Source organism: Eretmochelys imbricata, chromosome 20 (assembly GCF_965152235.1).
Source record: "Eretmochelys imbricata isolate rEreImb1 chromosome 20, rEreImb1.hap1, whole genome shotgun sequence".
Classification (NCBI taxonomy): Eukaryota; Metazoa; Chordata; order Testudines; family Cheloniidae; genus Eretmochelys; species Eretmochelys imbricata.
Window position 1 is genome coordinate 15,635,662 of NC_135591.1, and position 15,295 is coordinate 15,650,956.

Below are 15,295 nucleotides of genomic sequence, written 5' to 3' on the forward strand. Positions count from 1 at the left end.
TCTGATCAAAATTATCTGACTTTTGGGTAATGTAATCAAAATCACTAAAGGATGGAAGGGGTTTCTTTTGGAACTTAACTTGGCTGCCCCTGGTTGTGTCTAGTTGTACAAGATGGAAGTGTAATAGGGGTACAGTTGTGTAAAAAGTAATCACAGTGCAAGGAGGACGTTAGGCAAAAGAGAATTTTATGTGTGTGTACAGTGCTAAAATCTGAAGCTGTGTCTCAGCTATTACCTGAGAATAAACGTAAAGCTTGGTACAGCAGAGAAACTATTGCAAACTTGGTCTGTTGTACAAGAGGGGAAACTGAGGTACACCACCTCATGAATTTCATAAATGACCAGTGAGTGGGGTAATTCACTAGCCTGACTATAGAACAAAATAAGGACAGCCTGGAGGTAATTCTTCTGTTTTTCCTGCTATTAGCAAGGAAATTTGTAAAAGAAAGTGGTATTATTATTATTAAGCAATAATCTGTCCCTACCAGGGGGGTGGAAACTGTTTCTTTTGTTTTTCAGACACTCTACAAGCAAGCTGGCGCCAGCAGGAAAAATAACCCAGAATACCATGGATCTATGTTTTGTGTTGTTTGTCTGTGGTGTTTGTCTTGTTGCTAGCATTATTGTGTTTTAGTGAACAGAAAACCTCATGACATGGGTGGGGGATGGCTTCAAAAGGCTGACCTTGTGGGGGAAGATGTGTATGGGAATGCAAAATGCTCAACTAGGAGGCCAGCATCTGTGTAATAGCTACCGTGGTACCTGAAATGGAATGGCAACTAAGGTGGCCCCCACAAGCCCTATGGAACTAATGAGAAGGGGAGGAGCTCACTGGGAATCAATGGAGGGGTGTGTAAAATAGTGTAAATCAATAGAAGATGTTTGGATGTGCCCCTCTCCTGTGACTATAGAGGAGCCTATGCAAGGGGTGGACAATTGGGTGTACTGTGTATAAGGTGTTTTGCTGGGAATGTACATATTACTGGGGGCACAATTACACCAGCCCATAACCAAACTACACACATCTACATGCTGCTATCTGGACTTTGGTGCACAAATGGATCTGTGAATCTTATTGCTGTGAATAATCAAACCAGGGCATACTGCCTGATTCCATACCAAGTGGTCAAGCTGGTTTGGACAATATCCCATTTCTCTGTGAACATTCAATGGACTTATGATATGTACAAAAGCACGCAAAACTTGCAGGAGCAGCTTGTTGCAACTACCAGCAATGGGACAAACAAATAAGATCGTGACCTCGTCGAAGGAGGAGAGGCAGTGTTTTGGTGGTGTCTCGGATGTTGGATCATACTGCACTGGTCAGGACTCAGTGTTGCTGTGGATTTTGAATTGTTACCTGTACTTGTGTTACGCTGCATAGGGAGATAACCTATAAGTAATGTAATAAGCCCTCCAAACCCTGCAGTGTACTAGACAACCCGGACCCAGCCTTCTCGGGCCCACTATAATGGGAAGTCTGGAACACTAATTGGAATAGGTGTGGTATGCCCGTACGAGAGAAGGTGCAGGGCACTATACTACACAAGGGGCAGTGGGACAAATGGAATACCGACATCTTCCACCTTGATGCCTGGCCCTATCAGGAAATGTGTCGCCATATGTCCTATGCTTTTCCAGGGATACCTGGGCAGGAGGATCCCAAAAGAAAAAAAAAAGGGGTGGAGTGTTAGGATAAAGATATTAAGGCCAGTCTGCAAAGGCCTGTACTTTAAGAATTTAGGTGTATTCTTATCACTTGGCTAGTTATAGAGGTATAAAAGAAAGAATTAAAACCACTGTCTGCCAGTGTAAGGGCCTTCTCTTACTGTGACAGTCTGAGGCCCTGTTCTTAGGCTAAGGCCTTTGGCTAAGCAGCAGAGGCAGCCATAAGCTGGGAAGTGAACAGTCACATCCTCACATTCCAAACCAGTCCTATTGAAATAAGGTGCTATTGGGCTGTTAGGCACTATCAGGACAGGATTGTATGCCTATCACTTCCAGAGAAAGGGAAGTGCCTAGAAAATGTAAAAGGAAACTTAGTTTGATAGCATCCTGTCTGGCAAGAACTCACTTATCAATAGCTGGGATGAGGAATCCTCACTTCTGTATTGTTTTGTCATTATAGTTCCCACTTTGCTGTTGTTTGTCTGTATAATCTCTGTCTGGTTCTGTGACTGTTTCTGTCTGCTGTATAATTAATTTTGCTGGGTGTAAACTAATTAAGGTGGTGGGATATAACTGGGTACATAATCATGTTACAATATGTTAGGATTGGTTAGTTAAATTTCAGGAAAATGATTGGTTAAGGTATAGCAAAGCAGAACTCAAGTTTTACTATATAGTCTGCAGTCAATCAGGAAGTAGGGGGGTGGGCGTGGGCATGTGGGTGAGGGAGATGGGAACTGGGAATGGGGGTAAGAAAATTGGAATCATGTTTTGCTAAAGGGGGAAATGGGAACAGGGAATGGGAGTAAGGAAGTTGGAATCATGTTTGGCTAAGGGTAGGAATGGGAACAGGGACACAGGTGTAAGGTGGTGTCAGAGCTGGGAAGGAGGATACTAAGGAAGGAAACTGGAGTCATGCTTGCTGGAAGTTCACCCCAATAAACATCGAATTGTTTGCACCTTTGGACTTCGGGTATTGTTGCTCTCTGTTCATGCGAGAAGGACCAGGGAAGTAAGTGGGTGAAGGAATAAGCCCCCTAACAGTCTTTCTAAAATTTGATGGAGAATCTACAACAGTTAGTAATTTTTCCAGTGGTTAGTTATCCTCACTGTTAAAAATAAACCTTACTTCCATTCTGCATTTTTCTAGCTTCAACTTCAAGGCACTGGAAATAACTTTAAAGTCATTTCAATTTATCCATCACAGCTATTAAGTGTCAAAGATCAACTGCACTACAGCAAGTGGTAGACTTTACAGCTACGCTGTGCAAACATAGGATACAAGCTTATTCTTGGGGGCCCACGTATAATGTAGGGTACCGGGAACCACGTATTCTTGTGCTCCACAGAGAAAAGGTTTCCTCCAAGATGCTAAAATCCACAGATTTTTGTCTGAAACATCCTCTTTGCCCAATACATTTAAGAGGATTCAAAGAACCAGTTCCCAAGAAAAATTAAGCCATGTATTTGGGCAGCTCAGTTATCTTTTCTTATACACACTCAAAGTAATACTCCATCCTGAGCCCCTCCACCTGCCTGAGAGGTCAACACGTTTACACCTACCTTGTGGCTCATGATCTGTATGAAGAACTTGGTTCCTGATGTTTAAGTTAAAACAAACAAACAAAAAACGCAAAGAGTTAGATTCTCTCCTGTCTTCACTGCAATTCACACAGTTTGAATGCATCGGTCATCTAAAAAAAATCCTTCCCCCCAAGATTATAAGTCTAAATAAGACAGAATTTAAAGGACTGCACAGTCTAGAGACAACCTGAATCTCAGATTTGGTTGCCCATCAGAAAATATGTTTGCTACCCCGCCGGCCCAGCCGGGGAAAGGGAAGGGCTACCCGGCCGGGGGGAGGGGGAGGGGGAGGGAGAAGGAGGGGAGGGGGAAGGGCTACCCGGCCGGGGGGAGGGGGAGGGGAGGGGGAAGGGCTACCCGGCCGGGGGGAGGGAAGAGGTTACCGCCCGGGGAGAGGGGGGGGGAGGGGAAGGTAACCCAGCGGGAGGCGTTACCCAGCAGACTTTGCGCCGAACCGGGGGCGCGTCGTCTCAGTGCGAAGGCGGCTCCTGCAGCTCCGGAGCAGGCACCGCGAAGCTCCCGCGTCCCGCGCCGTGAGACCACAGCGAGGCTCCCACCCACCCCCCGCCTTCGGGCACCACAGCGAGGCTCCGACCCCCCGCCCCCCTTCAGGCACCACAGCGAGGCTCCGACCCCCCCTCCCCTCAGGCACCACAGCGAGGCTCCAATCCCCCGCCCCCCTTCAGGCACCACAGCGAGGCTCCGAACCCCCCTCCCCTCCGGCACAACAGCGAGGCTCCAACCCCCCGCCCCCCTTCAGGCACCCCAGCGAGGCGCTCACCCCCCCTCCCTTCGGGCACCCCAGCGAGGCTCCAACCCCCCCTCCCCTCGGGCACCACAGCGAGGCTGCTCAAGTCAGCCCGCCCGCGGAAGGGCCGGGGCGGGAGGGGCTGGGCACTCGGCGCAGGGGTTAGCTGGCGCCCCCCAGGGTCGGGCTTGGATTGGAGCAGGCCGTGTTGGGAGGGCGGGGCGAATAGGGGGAGTGCGGCTAAGGGGCCATGGTGCAGGCTGGGACAGCAGTGGTGGCAGGGGATGGAACGCAGCCTGGATGGTAGAGCAGTGCATGCTGGGAGCGTGGGTCCGAGGTGGAGCGGTGCAGGCTGGGACAGCAGCTGAGGGGCAGGAGCAGTGCATGCTGGGAGCGTGGGTCCGAGGTGGAGCGGTGCAGGCTGGGACAGCAGCTGAGGGGCAGGAGCAGTGCATGCTGGGAGCGTGGGTCCCAGGTGGAGCGGTGCAGGCTGGGACAGCAGCTGAGGGGCAGGAGCAGTGCATGCTGGGAGCGTGGGTCCGAGGTGGAGCGGTGCAGGCTGGGACAGCAGCTGAGGGGCAGGAGCAGTGCATGCTGGGAACGTAGGTCAGAGGTGGAGTGGTGCAGGCTGGGACAGCAGCTGAGGGGCAGGAGCAGTGCATGCTGGGAGCGTGGGTCCGAGGTGGAGCGGTGCAGGCTGGGACAGCAGCTGAGGGGCAGGAGCAGTGCATGCTGGGAACGTGGGTCAGAGGTGGAGCAGTGTATGCTGGGACAGCAGCTGACAGGGGAGCAGTGCACTCAGAGTGCAGCTTGAGGGTCTGGGAGCTGTTTATGCTTAAGGTTACCAACTGTCTAATTGCACAAAAACAAACACCCTAGCCCTTCTTCTTCCCCTTCCCCCCCCCACTACATTCCCCCCCCTCAGTGGCTCGCTGTCCCCCACCCTCAATCACTTTCGCTAGGCTGGGGCAGGGGAGTGGGGTATGGGAGGGCGTGAGGGCTCTAACTGGGGGTGCAGACTCTGGGCTGAGGGCAGGGAGTTGGAGTGCAGGAGGAGGTGAGGGTTCCAGCTGGAGTGCGGGCTCTGGGTTGGGGCTAGGGATGAGGGGTTTGGGGTGTAGGAGGGGGCTCCAGGCTGGGGGGCTGAGGGATTCAGAGTGTGGGAGGAGGCTGTGGGTTCAGGCAAGGGGTTGGAGTGTGGGAGAGAGTGAGGGCTGAGGCTGGAGTCTCTGGGGTGTGGCCAGGGATGAGGGGTTTGGGGTGCAGGTGGGGGCTCCAGGCTGGGGCTGAGGAATTCAGAGTGTGGGATGGGGCTGTGGGTTGAGGTAGGGGGTTGGGGTGCAGGGAGTGGGTATGGACAAGTTAAGGAAGTATGGGCTGGATGAATGCACTATAAAGGTGGGTAGAAAGTTGGCTAGATTGTCGGGCTCAACGGGTAGTGATCAATGGCTCCATGTCTAGTTGGCAGCTGGTGTCAAGTGGAGTACCCCAGGGGTCGGTCCTGGGGCCGGTTTTGTTCAATATCTTCATAAATGATCTGGAGGATGGTGTGGAGTGCACTCTCAGCAAATTTGCGGATGATACTAAACTGGGAGGAGTGGTAGATACGCTGGAGGGCAGGGAGAGGATACAGAGGGACCTAGACAAATTGGAGGATTGGGCCAAAAGAAATCTGATGAGGTTCAATAAGGATAATTGCAGAGTCCTGCACTTAGGACGGAAGAACCCAATGCACAGATACAGAATAGGGACCAAATGGCTCGGCAGCAGTTCTGCGGAAAAGGACCTAGGGGTGACAGTGGACGAGAAGCTGGATATGAGTCAGCAGTGTGCCCTTGTTGCCAAGAAGGCCAATGGCATTTTGGGATGTATAAGTAGGGGCATAGCAAGCAGATCGAGGGACGTGATCGTCCCCCTCTATTAGACATTGGTGAGGCCTCATCTGGAGTACTGTGTCCAGTTTTGGGCCCCACACTACAAGAAGGATGTGGATAAATTGGAAAGAGTCCAGCGAAGGGCAACAAGAATGATTAGGGGTCTGGAACACATGAGTTATGAGGAGAGGCTGAGGGAGCTGGGATTGTTTAGTCTGCAGAAGAGAAGAATGAGGGGGGGATTTGATAGCTGCTTTCAACTACCTGAAAGGGGGTTCCAAAGAGGATGGTTCTAGACTATTCTCAGTGGTGGAAGAGGACAGGACAAGGAGTAATGGTCTCAAGTTGCAGTGGGGGAGGTTTAGGTTGGATATTAGGAAAAACTTTTTCACTAGGAGGGTGGTGAAACACTGGAATGCGTTGCCTAGGGAGGAGGTGGTGGAATCTCCTTCCTTAGAAGTTTTTAAGGTCAGGCTTGACAAAGCCCTGGCTGGGATGATTTAATTGGGTATGGGTCCTGCTTTTGAGCAGGGGGTTGGACTAGATGACCTCCTGAGGTCCCTTCCAACCCTGATATTCTATGATTCTATGACTCCAGCTAATGGTGCAGGCTCTGGGGTGGGGCTGGGGATGAGGGGTTTGGGGTGCAGGAGGGAGCTCTGGGTTTGGGGGAGGGGCTCAGGGCTGGAGCAGGGGGTTGGGGCACATGCTTACCTCAGTGAGCGGGGCTAAGGCAGGCTCCCTGCCTGTCCTGGCTCTGTGCTTGACCTGGAAGTGGCCAGCAGCAGGTCCAGCTCCTAGGCTGGGGGCTCGGTGCGCTGCTCTCACCCGCAAGCACTGACACCCCCCACCCCCCCGCTCCCTTTAGCTGCAGTTCCCAACCAATGGGAGTGTGGAGCTGGTGCTCGGGGTGGGGGCAGCACACAGAGCCCCATGGCTCCCGCGCCTAGGAGCTGGACCTGCTGGTCACTTCTGGGGCGCAACGCAGTGCCAGGACAGGTCGGAACTAGCCTGCCTTAGCCCTGCAGCACCGCTGACCGGACTCTTAACGGGACCCTTTTCAGGGTCCCTTTCCAACTGGGCATTCCGGTCAAAAACCAGACACCTGGCAACACTATGTACGCTGGGAGTGTGGTCAAGTAGGGAGGGGTGTCTGCTCATGAGCTATGGGCTGCCCTGCTTAGACTAAGCTGCCCGGCCCATGCTGGGGCCTCTGGAAGTTGTCACTTCAGTACCATGATGTGCTTTTGCTCTGAAACGTGACTAGCTAAAAATGGCATCTCAGCTGGCCTGCTGTGTGTGTGTGTGTGTGTGTGTGTGTGTGTGTGTGTGTGTGTTGGAATCAGAGCTGTGACAGTAGTGACAAAAATGAGCAGGGGGAGGATTTGTTGCATTTTGCTCGTCTTAACTCTGCAGAGCCAGCCCAGCTACATGAGAGAGAGCTCAGGTGTATTCTGCATCATCATTGTTATTATTTATTTGTATTAGCATAGTGCCCAGGAGCCCTAGTCATGGACAAAGATCTGTTGTGCTAGGCACTGTATAGTGATTAAACAAATGCAACATTAACAGAATTAATATCATATTGCCGCTATATAAATCCACACTACATCCATATCTTGAATACTGTGTGCAGATGTGGTCGCCCCATCTCAAAAAGATATATTGGAAATGGAAAAGATACAGAAAGGGGCAAGAAAAATGATTAGGGGTATGGAACAGCTTCCTTATAAGGAGAGAGAAGACTGGGACTTTTCAGCTTGGAAAAGGAATGACTAAGGGGGGATATGATTGAGGTCTATAAAATCATGACTGGTGTGGAGAAACTAAATAAGGATGTGCTATTTCTACTTTTCATAACACAAGAGCTAGAGGTCACCAAATGAAATTAATAGGCAACAGGCTTAGAACAAAAGGAAGTATTTCTTCACACAATGCACAGTCAACCTGTGGAACTCCTTGCCAGAGGAAGTTGTGAAGGCCAAGACTATAACAGGGTTTAAAAAAGAACTAGATAAGTTCATGAATTAGTCAGGATGAGCAGGGATGCAAAACCAAGCTCTGAAGTGTACCTAGGCTCTGTTTGCCAGAAGCTGGGAATGGGCCAACACTAGGTAAGGAGGAATTCTAGGCTACCCTGAGCTGTATGGTTTGACACTATCTGACCCCCCTGCTGGGTCCCAAGGCCATAAAGCCATTCAGCCAAATGGATGGTATTGAGATGGGGGACTATGACCTGTTCAAAGAGGCTTTGCTGCTGAAGTATGAACTGACCCCCGAGGCGTACAGGAAACAATTCCGGGGTGTACGCAAGACCCCAGGTGTCACTTACAAGGAGGTCACCAATCTGCTGGGGGAATATCTCCGTAGGTGGGGGAAGGGCACAGGGGCCACGACCGCAGCGGAGGTGTGTAACCCAGTGGGGTTGGGGCAGCTGTATGACATCTGCCCTCCAGACCTTAAGATGTGGTTAGTGGACTGGAAGCCTAAAGATCTGCGCAGTGCAGGGGCACTAGTGGATGAGTTTGTGAACAGCAGATGGGGGCAGGAGGGAGCTCCACATCAGGAATTATGATGTGATTGGAATAACAGAGACTTGGTGGGATAACTCACATGACTGGAGTACCGTCATGGATGGATATAAACTGTTCAGGAAGGACAGGCAGGGCAGAAAAGGTGGGAGAGTTGCACTGTATGTAAGGGAGCAGTATGACTGCTCAGAGCTCAAGATTGAAACTGCAGAAAAACCTGAGTGTCTTTGGATTAAGTTAGAAGTGTGAGCAACAAGGGTGATGTTGTGGTGGGATAGACCACCAGACCGGAGGATGAGGCTTTCTTCCAGCAACTCACAGAAGTTACTAGATTGCAGGCCCTGGTTCTCATGGGAGACTTCAATCACCCTGATATCTGCTGGGAGAGCAATACAGCGGTGCACAGACAATCCAGGAAGTTTTTGGAAAGTGTAGGGAACAATTTCCTGGTACAAGTGCTGGAGGAACCAACTAAGGGCAGAGCTCTTCTTGACCTGCTGCTCACAAACCGGGAAGAATTAGTAGGGGAAGCTAAAGTGGATGGGAACCTGGGAGGCAGTGACCATGAGATGGTTGAGTTCAGGATCCTGACACAGGGAAGAAAGGAGAGCAGCAGAGTATGGACCCTGGACTTCAGAAAAGCGGACTTTGACTCCCTCAGGGAACTGATGGGCAGGATCCCCTGGGAGAATAACATGAGGGGGAAAGGAGTCCAGGAGAGCTGGCTGTATTTTAAAGAATCCTTATTGAGGTTACAGGGACAAACCATCCCAATGTGTAGAAAGAATAGTAAATATGGCAGGCGACCAGCTTGGCTTAACTGTGAAATCCTTGCTGATCTTAAACACAAAAAAGAAGCATACAAGAAGTGGAAGACTGGACAAATGACCAGGGAAGAGTATAAAAATATTGCTCAAGCATACAGGAGTGAAATCAGGAAGGCCAAATCACACCTGGAGTTGCAGCTAGCAAGAGATGTTAAGAGTAACAAGAAGGGTTTCTTCAGGTATGTTGGCAACAAGAAGAAAGTCAAGGAAAGTGTGGGCCCCTTACTGAATGAGGGAGGCAACCTAGTGGCAGAGGACATGGAAAAAACGAATGTACCCAATGCTTTTTTTGCCTCTGTCTTCACGAACAAGGTCAGCTCCCAGACTACTGCACTGGGCAGCACAGCATGGGGAGGAGGTGACCAGCGCTCTGGAGAAAGAAGTGGTTCGGGACTATTTAGAAAAGCTGGGAGAGCACAAGTCCATGGGGCCGGATGCGCTGCATCTGAGAGTGCTAAAGGAGTTGGCAGATGTGATTGCAGAGCCATTGGCCATTCTCTTTGAAAACTCATGGCGATCGGGGGAAGTCCTTGACGGCTGGAAAAAGGCTAATGTAGTGCCCATCTTTAAAAAAGGGAAGGAGGATGATCCTGGGAACTACAGGCCAGTCAGCCTCACCTTAGTCCCTGGAAAAATCATGGAGCAGGTCCTCAGGGAATCAATTCTGAAACACCTAGAGGGCAGGAAAGTGATCAGGAACAGTCAGCATGGATTCACCAAGGGCAAGTCATGCCTGAGTAATCTATTTGCCTTCTATGACGAGATAACTGGCTCTGTGGATGAGGGGAAAGCGGTGGACATGTTGTTCCTTGACTTTAGCAAAGCTTCTGACATGGTCTCCCACAGTGTTCTTGCCAGCAAGTTAAAGAAGTATGGGCTGGATGAATGAACTATAAGGTGGATAGAAAGTTGGCTAGATTGTCGGGCTCAACGGGTAGTGATCAATGGCTCCATGTCTAGGTGGCAGCCGGTATCAAGTGGAGTGCCCCAAGGGTCGGTCCTGGGGCCGGTTTTGTTCAGTGTCTTCATAAATAGTCTGGAGGATGGTGCGGATTGCACCCTCAGCAAGTTTGCAGATGACACTAAACTGGGAGGAGTGGTAGATACACTGGAGGGTAGGGATGGGATACAGAGGGACCGAGACAAGTTGGAGGATTGTGCCAAAAGAAATCTGATGAGGTTCAACAAGGACAAGTGCAGAGTCCTGCACTTAGGATGGAAGAATCCTATGCACTGCTACAGACTAGGGACCGAATGGCTCGGCAACAGTTCTGCAGAAAAGGACCTAGGGGTGAGAGTGGACGAGAAGCTGGATATGAGTCAGTGTGCCCTTGTTGCCAAGAAGGCCAATGGCATTTTGGGATGTATAAGTAGGGGCATTGGCAGCAGATCGAGGGATGTGATCGTCCCCCTCTATTCGACATTGGTGAGGCCTCATCTGGAGTACTGTGTCCAGTTTTGGGCCCCACATTACAAGAAGGATGTGAAAAAATTGGAAAGAGTCCAGTGGAGGGCAACAAAAATGATTAGGGGACTGGAATACATGACTTATGAAGAGAGGCTGAGGGTACTGGGATTGTTTAGTCTGCAGAAGAGGGGGGATTTGATAGCTGCTTTCAACTACCTGAAAGAGGGTTCCAAAGAGGATAGATCTAGACTGTTCTCAGTGGTGGTAGATGACAGAACGGGGAGTAATGGTCTCAAGATGCAGTGGGGGAGGTTTAGGTTGGATATAAGGAAAAACGTTTTCACTAGGAGGGTGGTGAAGCACTGGAATGCATTACCTAGGGAGGTGGTGGACTCTCCTTCCTTAGATATTTTTAAGGTCAGGCTTGACAAAGCCCTGGCTGGGATGATTTAACTGGGGATTGGTCCTGCTTCGAGCAGGGGGTTGGACTAGATGACCTCCTGAGGTCCCTTCCAACCCTGATATTCTATGACTCAGAAGGGGAGTCACACAGAGACCTCTCCAGGGTGGGACTCCAGGAAGCCCAACTCACAGGTGCCCCTGAAGGCCGGGGCAGGCTGACCCCCCGTGGGACTTGAGGGACCTGAAATGTAATTACTGTGGCCAAAAAGGACACAAGGTGGCTCAATGCCTGAAGATGGAGGAAATGGCAGCCAAGCAGAACCCGTGGGGGGTCAACCGAAGCCCACCAAGAGGGGGCACCGCGGGTCCAGGGGGCCACAGTTGACAGGGCTATGCTGGGAGTGGGGGGGGGGGACACTGAGTGAGGGTAGGGCTTGACAGTGCTGGGCCAGAGCCTCTGTCCCAAGGTGGGGAAACTGAGGCACCACCAACCAGTGCTGTACCCTCAAACCCAGCAGCCAAATTCCAGATGGAGCTGCAGGAGGATACCTCCTTAGAGAAGCCGAGGGCCCTTGCTGGCCACAGTGGTGCAGGATCCCAGGGGGAGGACTGCCGGGAGGGATTCCTGTACTGGGAATGAGCTGTGTCAAGTTTCCTTCCCCACTCTGAACTCTAGGGTACAGATGTGGGGACCTGCATGAAAACCCTCCTAAGCTTACTTTTACCAGCTTAGGTTAAAACTTCCCCAAGGTACAAAATTATTTTACTCTTGGATTTCCCCTGCCACCACCAAACTTTATCTGGGTTTACTGGGAAAACGTAGTTTGGACACGTCTTTCCCCCCAGAATCCTCCCAACCCTTTCACCCCACTTCCTGGGGAAGGTTTGGTAAAAATCCTCACCAATTTGCACAGGTGACCACAGACCCAAACCCTTGGATCTTAGAACAATGAAAAAGCATTCAGTTTTCTTACAAGAAGACTTTTAATAGAAGTAAAGGAATCACCTCTGTAAAAATCAGGATGGTAGATACCTTACAGGGTAATTAGATTAAAAACATAGAGAATCCCTCTAGGAAAAACCTTAAGTTACAAAAAAGACACACAGACAGGAATAGTCATTCTATTCAGCACAGCTCTTTTCTCAGCCATTTAAAGAAATCATAATCTAACACATACCTAGCAAGATTACTTACTAAAAGTTCTAAGACTCCATTCCTGTTCTGTCCCCGGCAAAAGCAGCATACAGATAGACACAGACCATTTGTTTTACTCCCTCTTCCCAGCTTTTGAAAGTATCTTGTCTCCTCATTGGTCATTTTGGTCAGGTGCCAGTGAGGTTACCTTTAGCTTCTTAACCCTTTACAGGTGAGAGGATTTTTCCTCTGGCTAGGAGGGATTTTAAAGGGGTTTACCCTTCCCTTTATATTTATGACAGGCTGGTTCAGGGCCAACTGAACCTTGGAAAGCCAGGAGGCAATTGGTGGTCCTCCCCCAGAGGTACCACCACAGACTGTTGTACTTGGCCCACAATATTCCCCTTTCAGGGCATCTGGCGCACCAGGCAAGGCTGCTGCAGAACTTTTAGTGGCCCGGGGCCTTTGACGCCGTCCAACAGTATTGCAGGTCCTGGGACTCCTGCCAGAGGGTGGGGAAGGCCCAGGATAAGTGTAAAGCAGCTCTGAGACCTCTGCCCATCATAGAGGAGCCTTTCCAGAGGGTGGCCATGGACATAGTGGGGCCCCTCAGCAGGGCAACCCGGTCGGGGAAGAAATACATTCTGATGGTGGTAGATTTCGCTGTGCGCTACCCCGAGGCAGTGGCCATGTCGTCTATGGAGGCAGACACCGTGGCAGACGCGCTGCTCACCATTTTAAGCAGAGTGGGGTTCCCCAACGAGGTCCTTACAGACCAGAGGTCCAACTTCATGTCAACCCTGCTCCAGTGCTTGTGGGAGAAGTGTGGGGTCCGACACACCTGGGCCTCAGCATGTCACCCTCAGTCCAATGGGCTGGGGGAGAGGTTCAATGGGACCCTAAAGATGATGCTGAAAACCTTTATGGACCAGCACCCACAGGACTGAGAGAAGTATTTACCCCACCTGCTGTTCACATACAGGGAAGTGCCCTAGGAATCCACAGGGTTTTCCCCTTTCAAGTTGTTGTATAGGAGGAGGGTGAGGGGACCCTTCGACTTGATGAGGGACGAGTGCGGGGGGAAGGCCTCCCCTGATGGCGTATATACTGACCTTTCTGGAAAAGCTCGTGGAGCTCATGGGCTTGGCCAGGGGAAACCTAGCCAGGGCACAGAGGAAGCAGAAGGTCTGGTACGACCGCTCAGCACATGCCTGCTTCTAGGCTACCAGGGACCAGGGGATGCTTCTCATCCCCACGAGGAAGCACAAGCTGCAAGCTGCCTGGGACGGCCCCTTCAAGGTCATCAGACAGGTAAATGAAGTGAAATATGTAGTGGAACTGTCCATCCGGGCACACAGCCACCAGGAGCACCATGTGAACATGATGAAGCCATACTGGGCCAGGGAGAAGTTGGGGCTGGCTGGGTGTGGGCAGTGGGAGGAGAAGGGAGAGGATCCCCTGGTGGGACTCCTCCCTGAGGTGGGGGCTGACCCCTCACTGGAATCAATTCTCCTCTCAGACCAGCTAACCCCTGCCCAACAGGCAGAGATCAGAGAGGTGCTGCCTTCACACTGGCAGCTGTTCTCCAGCCGGCCTGGGCTCACTAACCTGGCTGTTCACCGGGCGGAAACAGGAGCCAATCTTCCCATGAGGTGTTCCCCATTTAGGGTCACTTGGAAAACAGCCCAGGACCTGGAGAAAGAGGTTGGAGACATGCTGGCTTTAGGGGTGATCCAGCCGTCCTCCAGCCCCTGGGCCTCGCCCATGGTGCTGGTCCCCAAGGAGGACGGGTCAATCCGGTTCTGTGTGGATATCGGAAGTTCAATGCCATCACCGTGTCCGATGCCTACCACCGATAAAATCCTAGACAAGTTGTGGGGGCGCTATCAAATCCCCCCTCACTCTTCTCTTCTGCAGACTGAAAAACCACAGTTCCCTCAGGCTTTTCCCATAAGTCACGTGCCCCAGCTCCCTCATCATTTTCATTGCCCTCCGCTGGACTCTCTCCAATTTGTCCGCATCCTTTCTGTAGTGGGGGCCCAAAACTGGACACAATACTCCAGATGAGGCCTCACCAGTGCTGAATAGAGGGGAATAATCACTTCCCTTGATCTGCGGATAATGCTCCTACTAATGCAGCCCAATATGCTATTAGCCAGTCGGTCATTCGGCACCAGCCAGGGGAAGGTCTCACACCCTGGCCATTCTGGATCAGAACCATGTGTGGGGAGACGGGAGCTGAACACAGACCCCTCCCCAAGCTCTCAGCAGCCCCCAGGGCCTCGTCCCTGTGATCCCTCCAACGCTGTGGGCACAGGGACCTTCAGCCAGCACTCCCATCAGGCCCCACAGTGGGGAACCCAGCCCCTAACCTGGCTGGTCCCTCCCACAGCCTTGACGCTGGCCCCAGTTCAGCTCCGTTCCCCCACTCTGCAGGGCTCTGGAGAAGCCTCCACTGGCAGCTTTGCGGCTGGCGCTCTGTGGCAGCTCCTGCCGAGGCCCCAGGGCCCAGGCCGGGCAGCGCTGCCCTCCCAGGGGGCTCGTTAGCCAGGGCCATGCAGACGCCTGGGGCCCAAAAGCCAACCATGGCTCCCCAGCCGGGAGCGGGTTTCCTTGACACCTGGGTACCCCAGGGGGCCAGATCCTAAAGAGCAGGAGGGGAAGATGCAGAAAGAGGAGAGCTGTGCCCGGGGCCGTGGAGTGGGGGGATGGGACAGAGCGACGTTTAAACCAGAGGGGTGGAGGGCGCGCCCCATCTTCCTCAGAGCCCTGGGCTGGCCTGTGCCCCCTGGCCCCAGGGGTGGGGGCTGGAAAGTGACTTGCCTTGCCCCAGAGTGCCAAGGCCACTGGCTGTACCGGAGAGACAGGGCAGCTGCAGGAAACCGCCCCCCCTCCCCGCCCCTGAGCCGGGCTCCGTGGGGCCAGGATTCAGGCCTGGGGAGCTTTGGGCCTTGTGGAGGGGACTCCAGCACTGGGGAAAGAGCCAGCTCGACTGCCCCAGAGCCCAAGGCTTGCGTCACACCCCCATCCCCCACGCCAACGGCCCTGCCCTGAAGGGACCCATCTAGGGGCAGAGCGGAGCTCAGGCTCTGTAGCCCCAGCGTGCCGGTCCCACAGC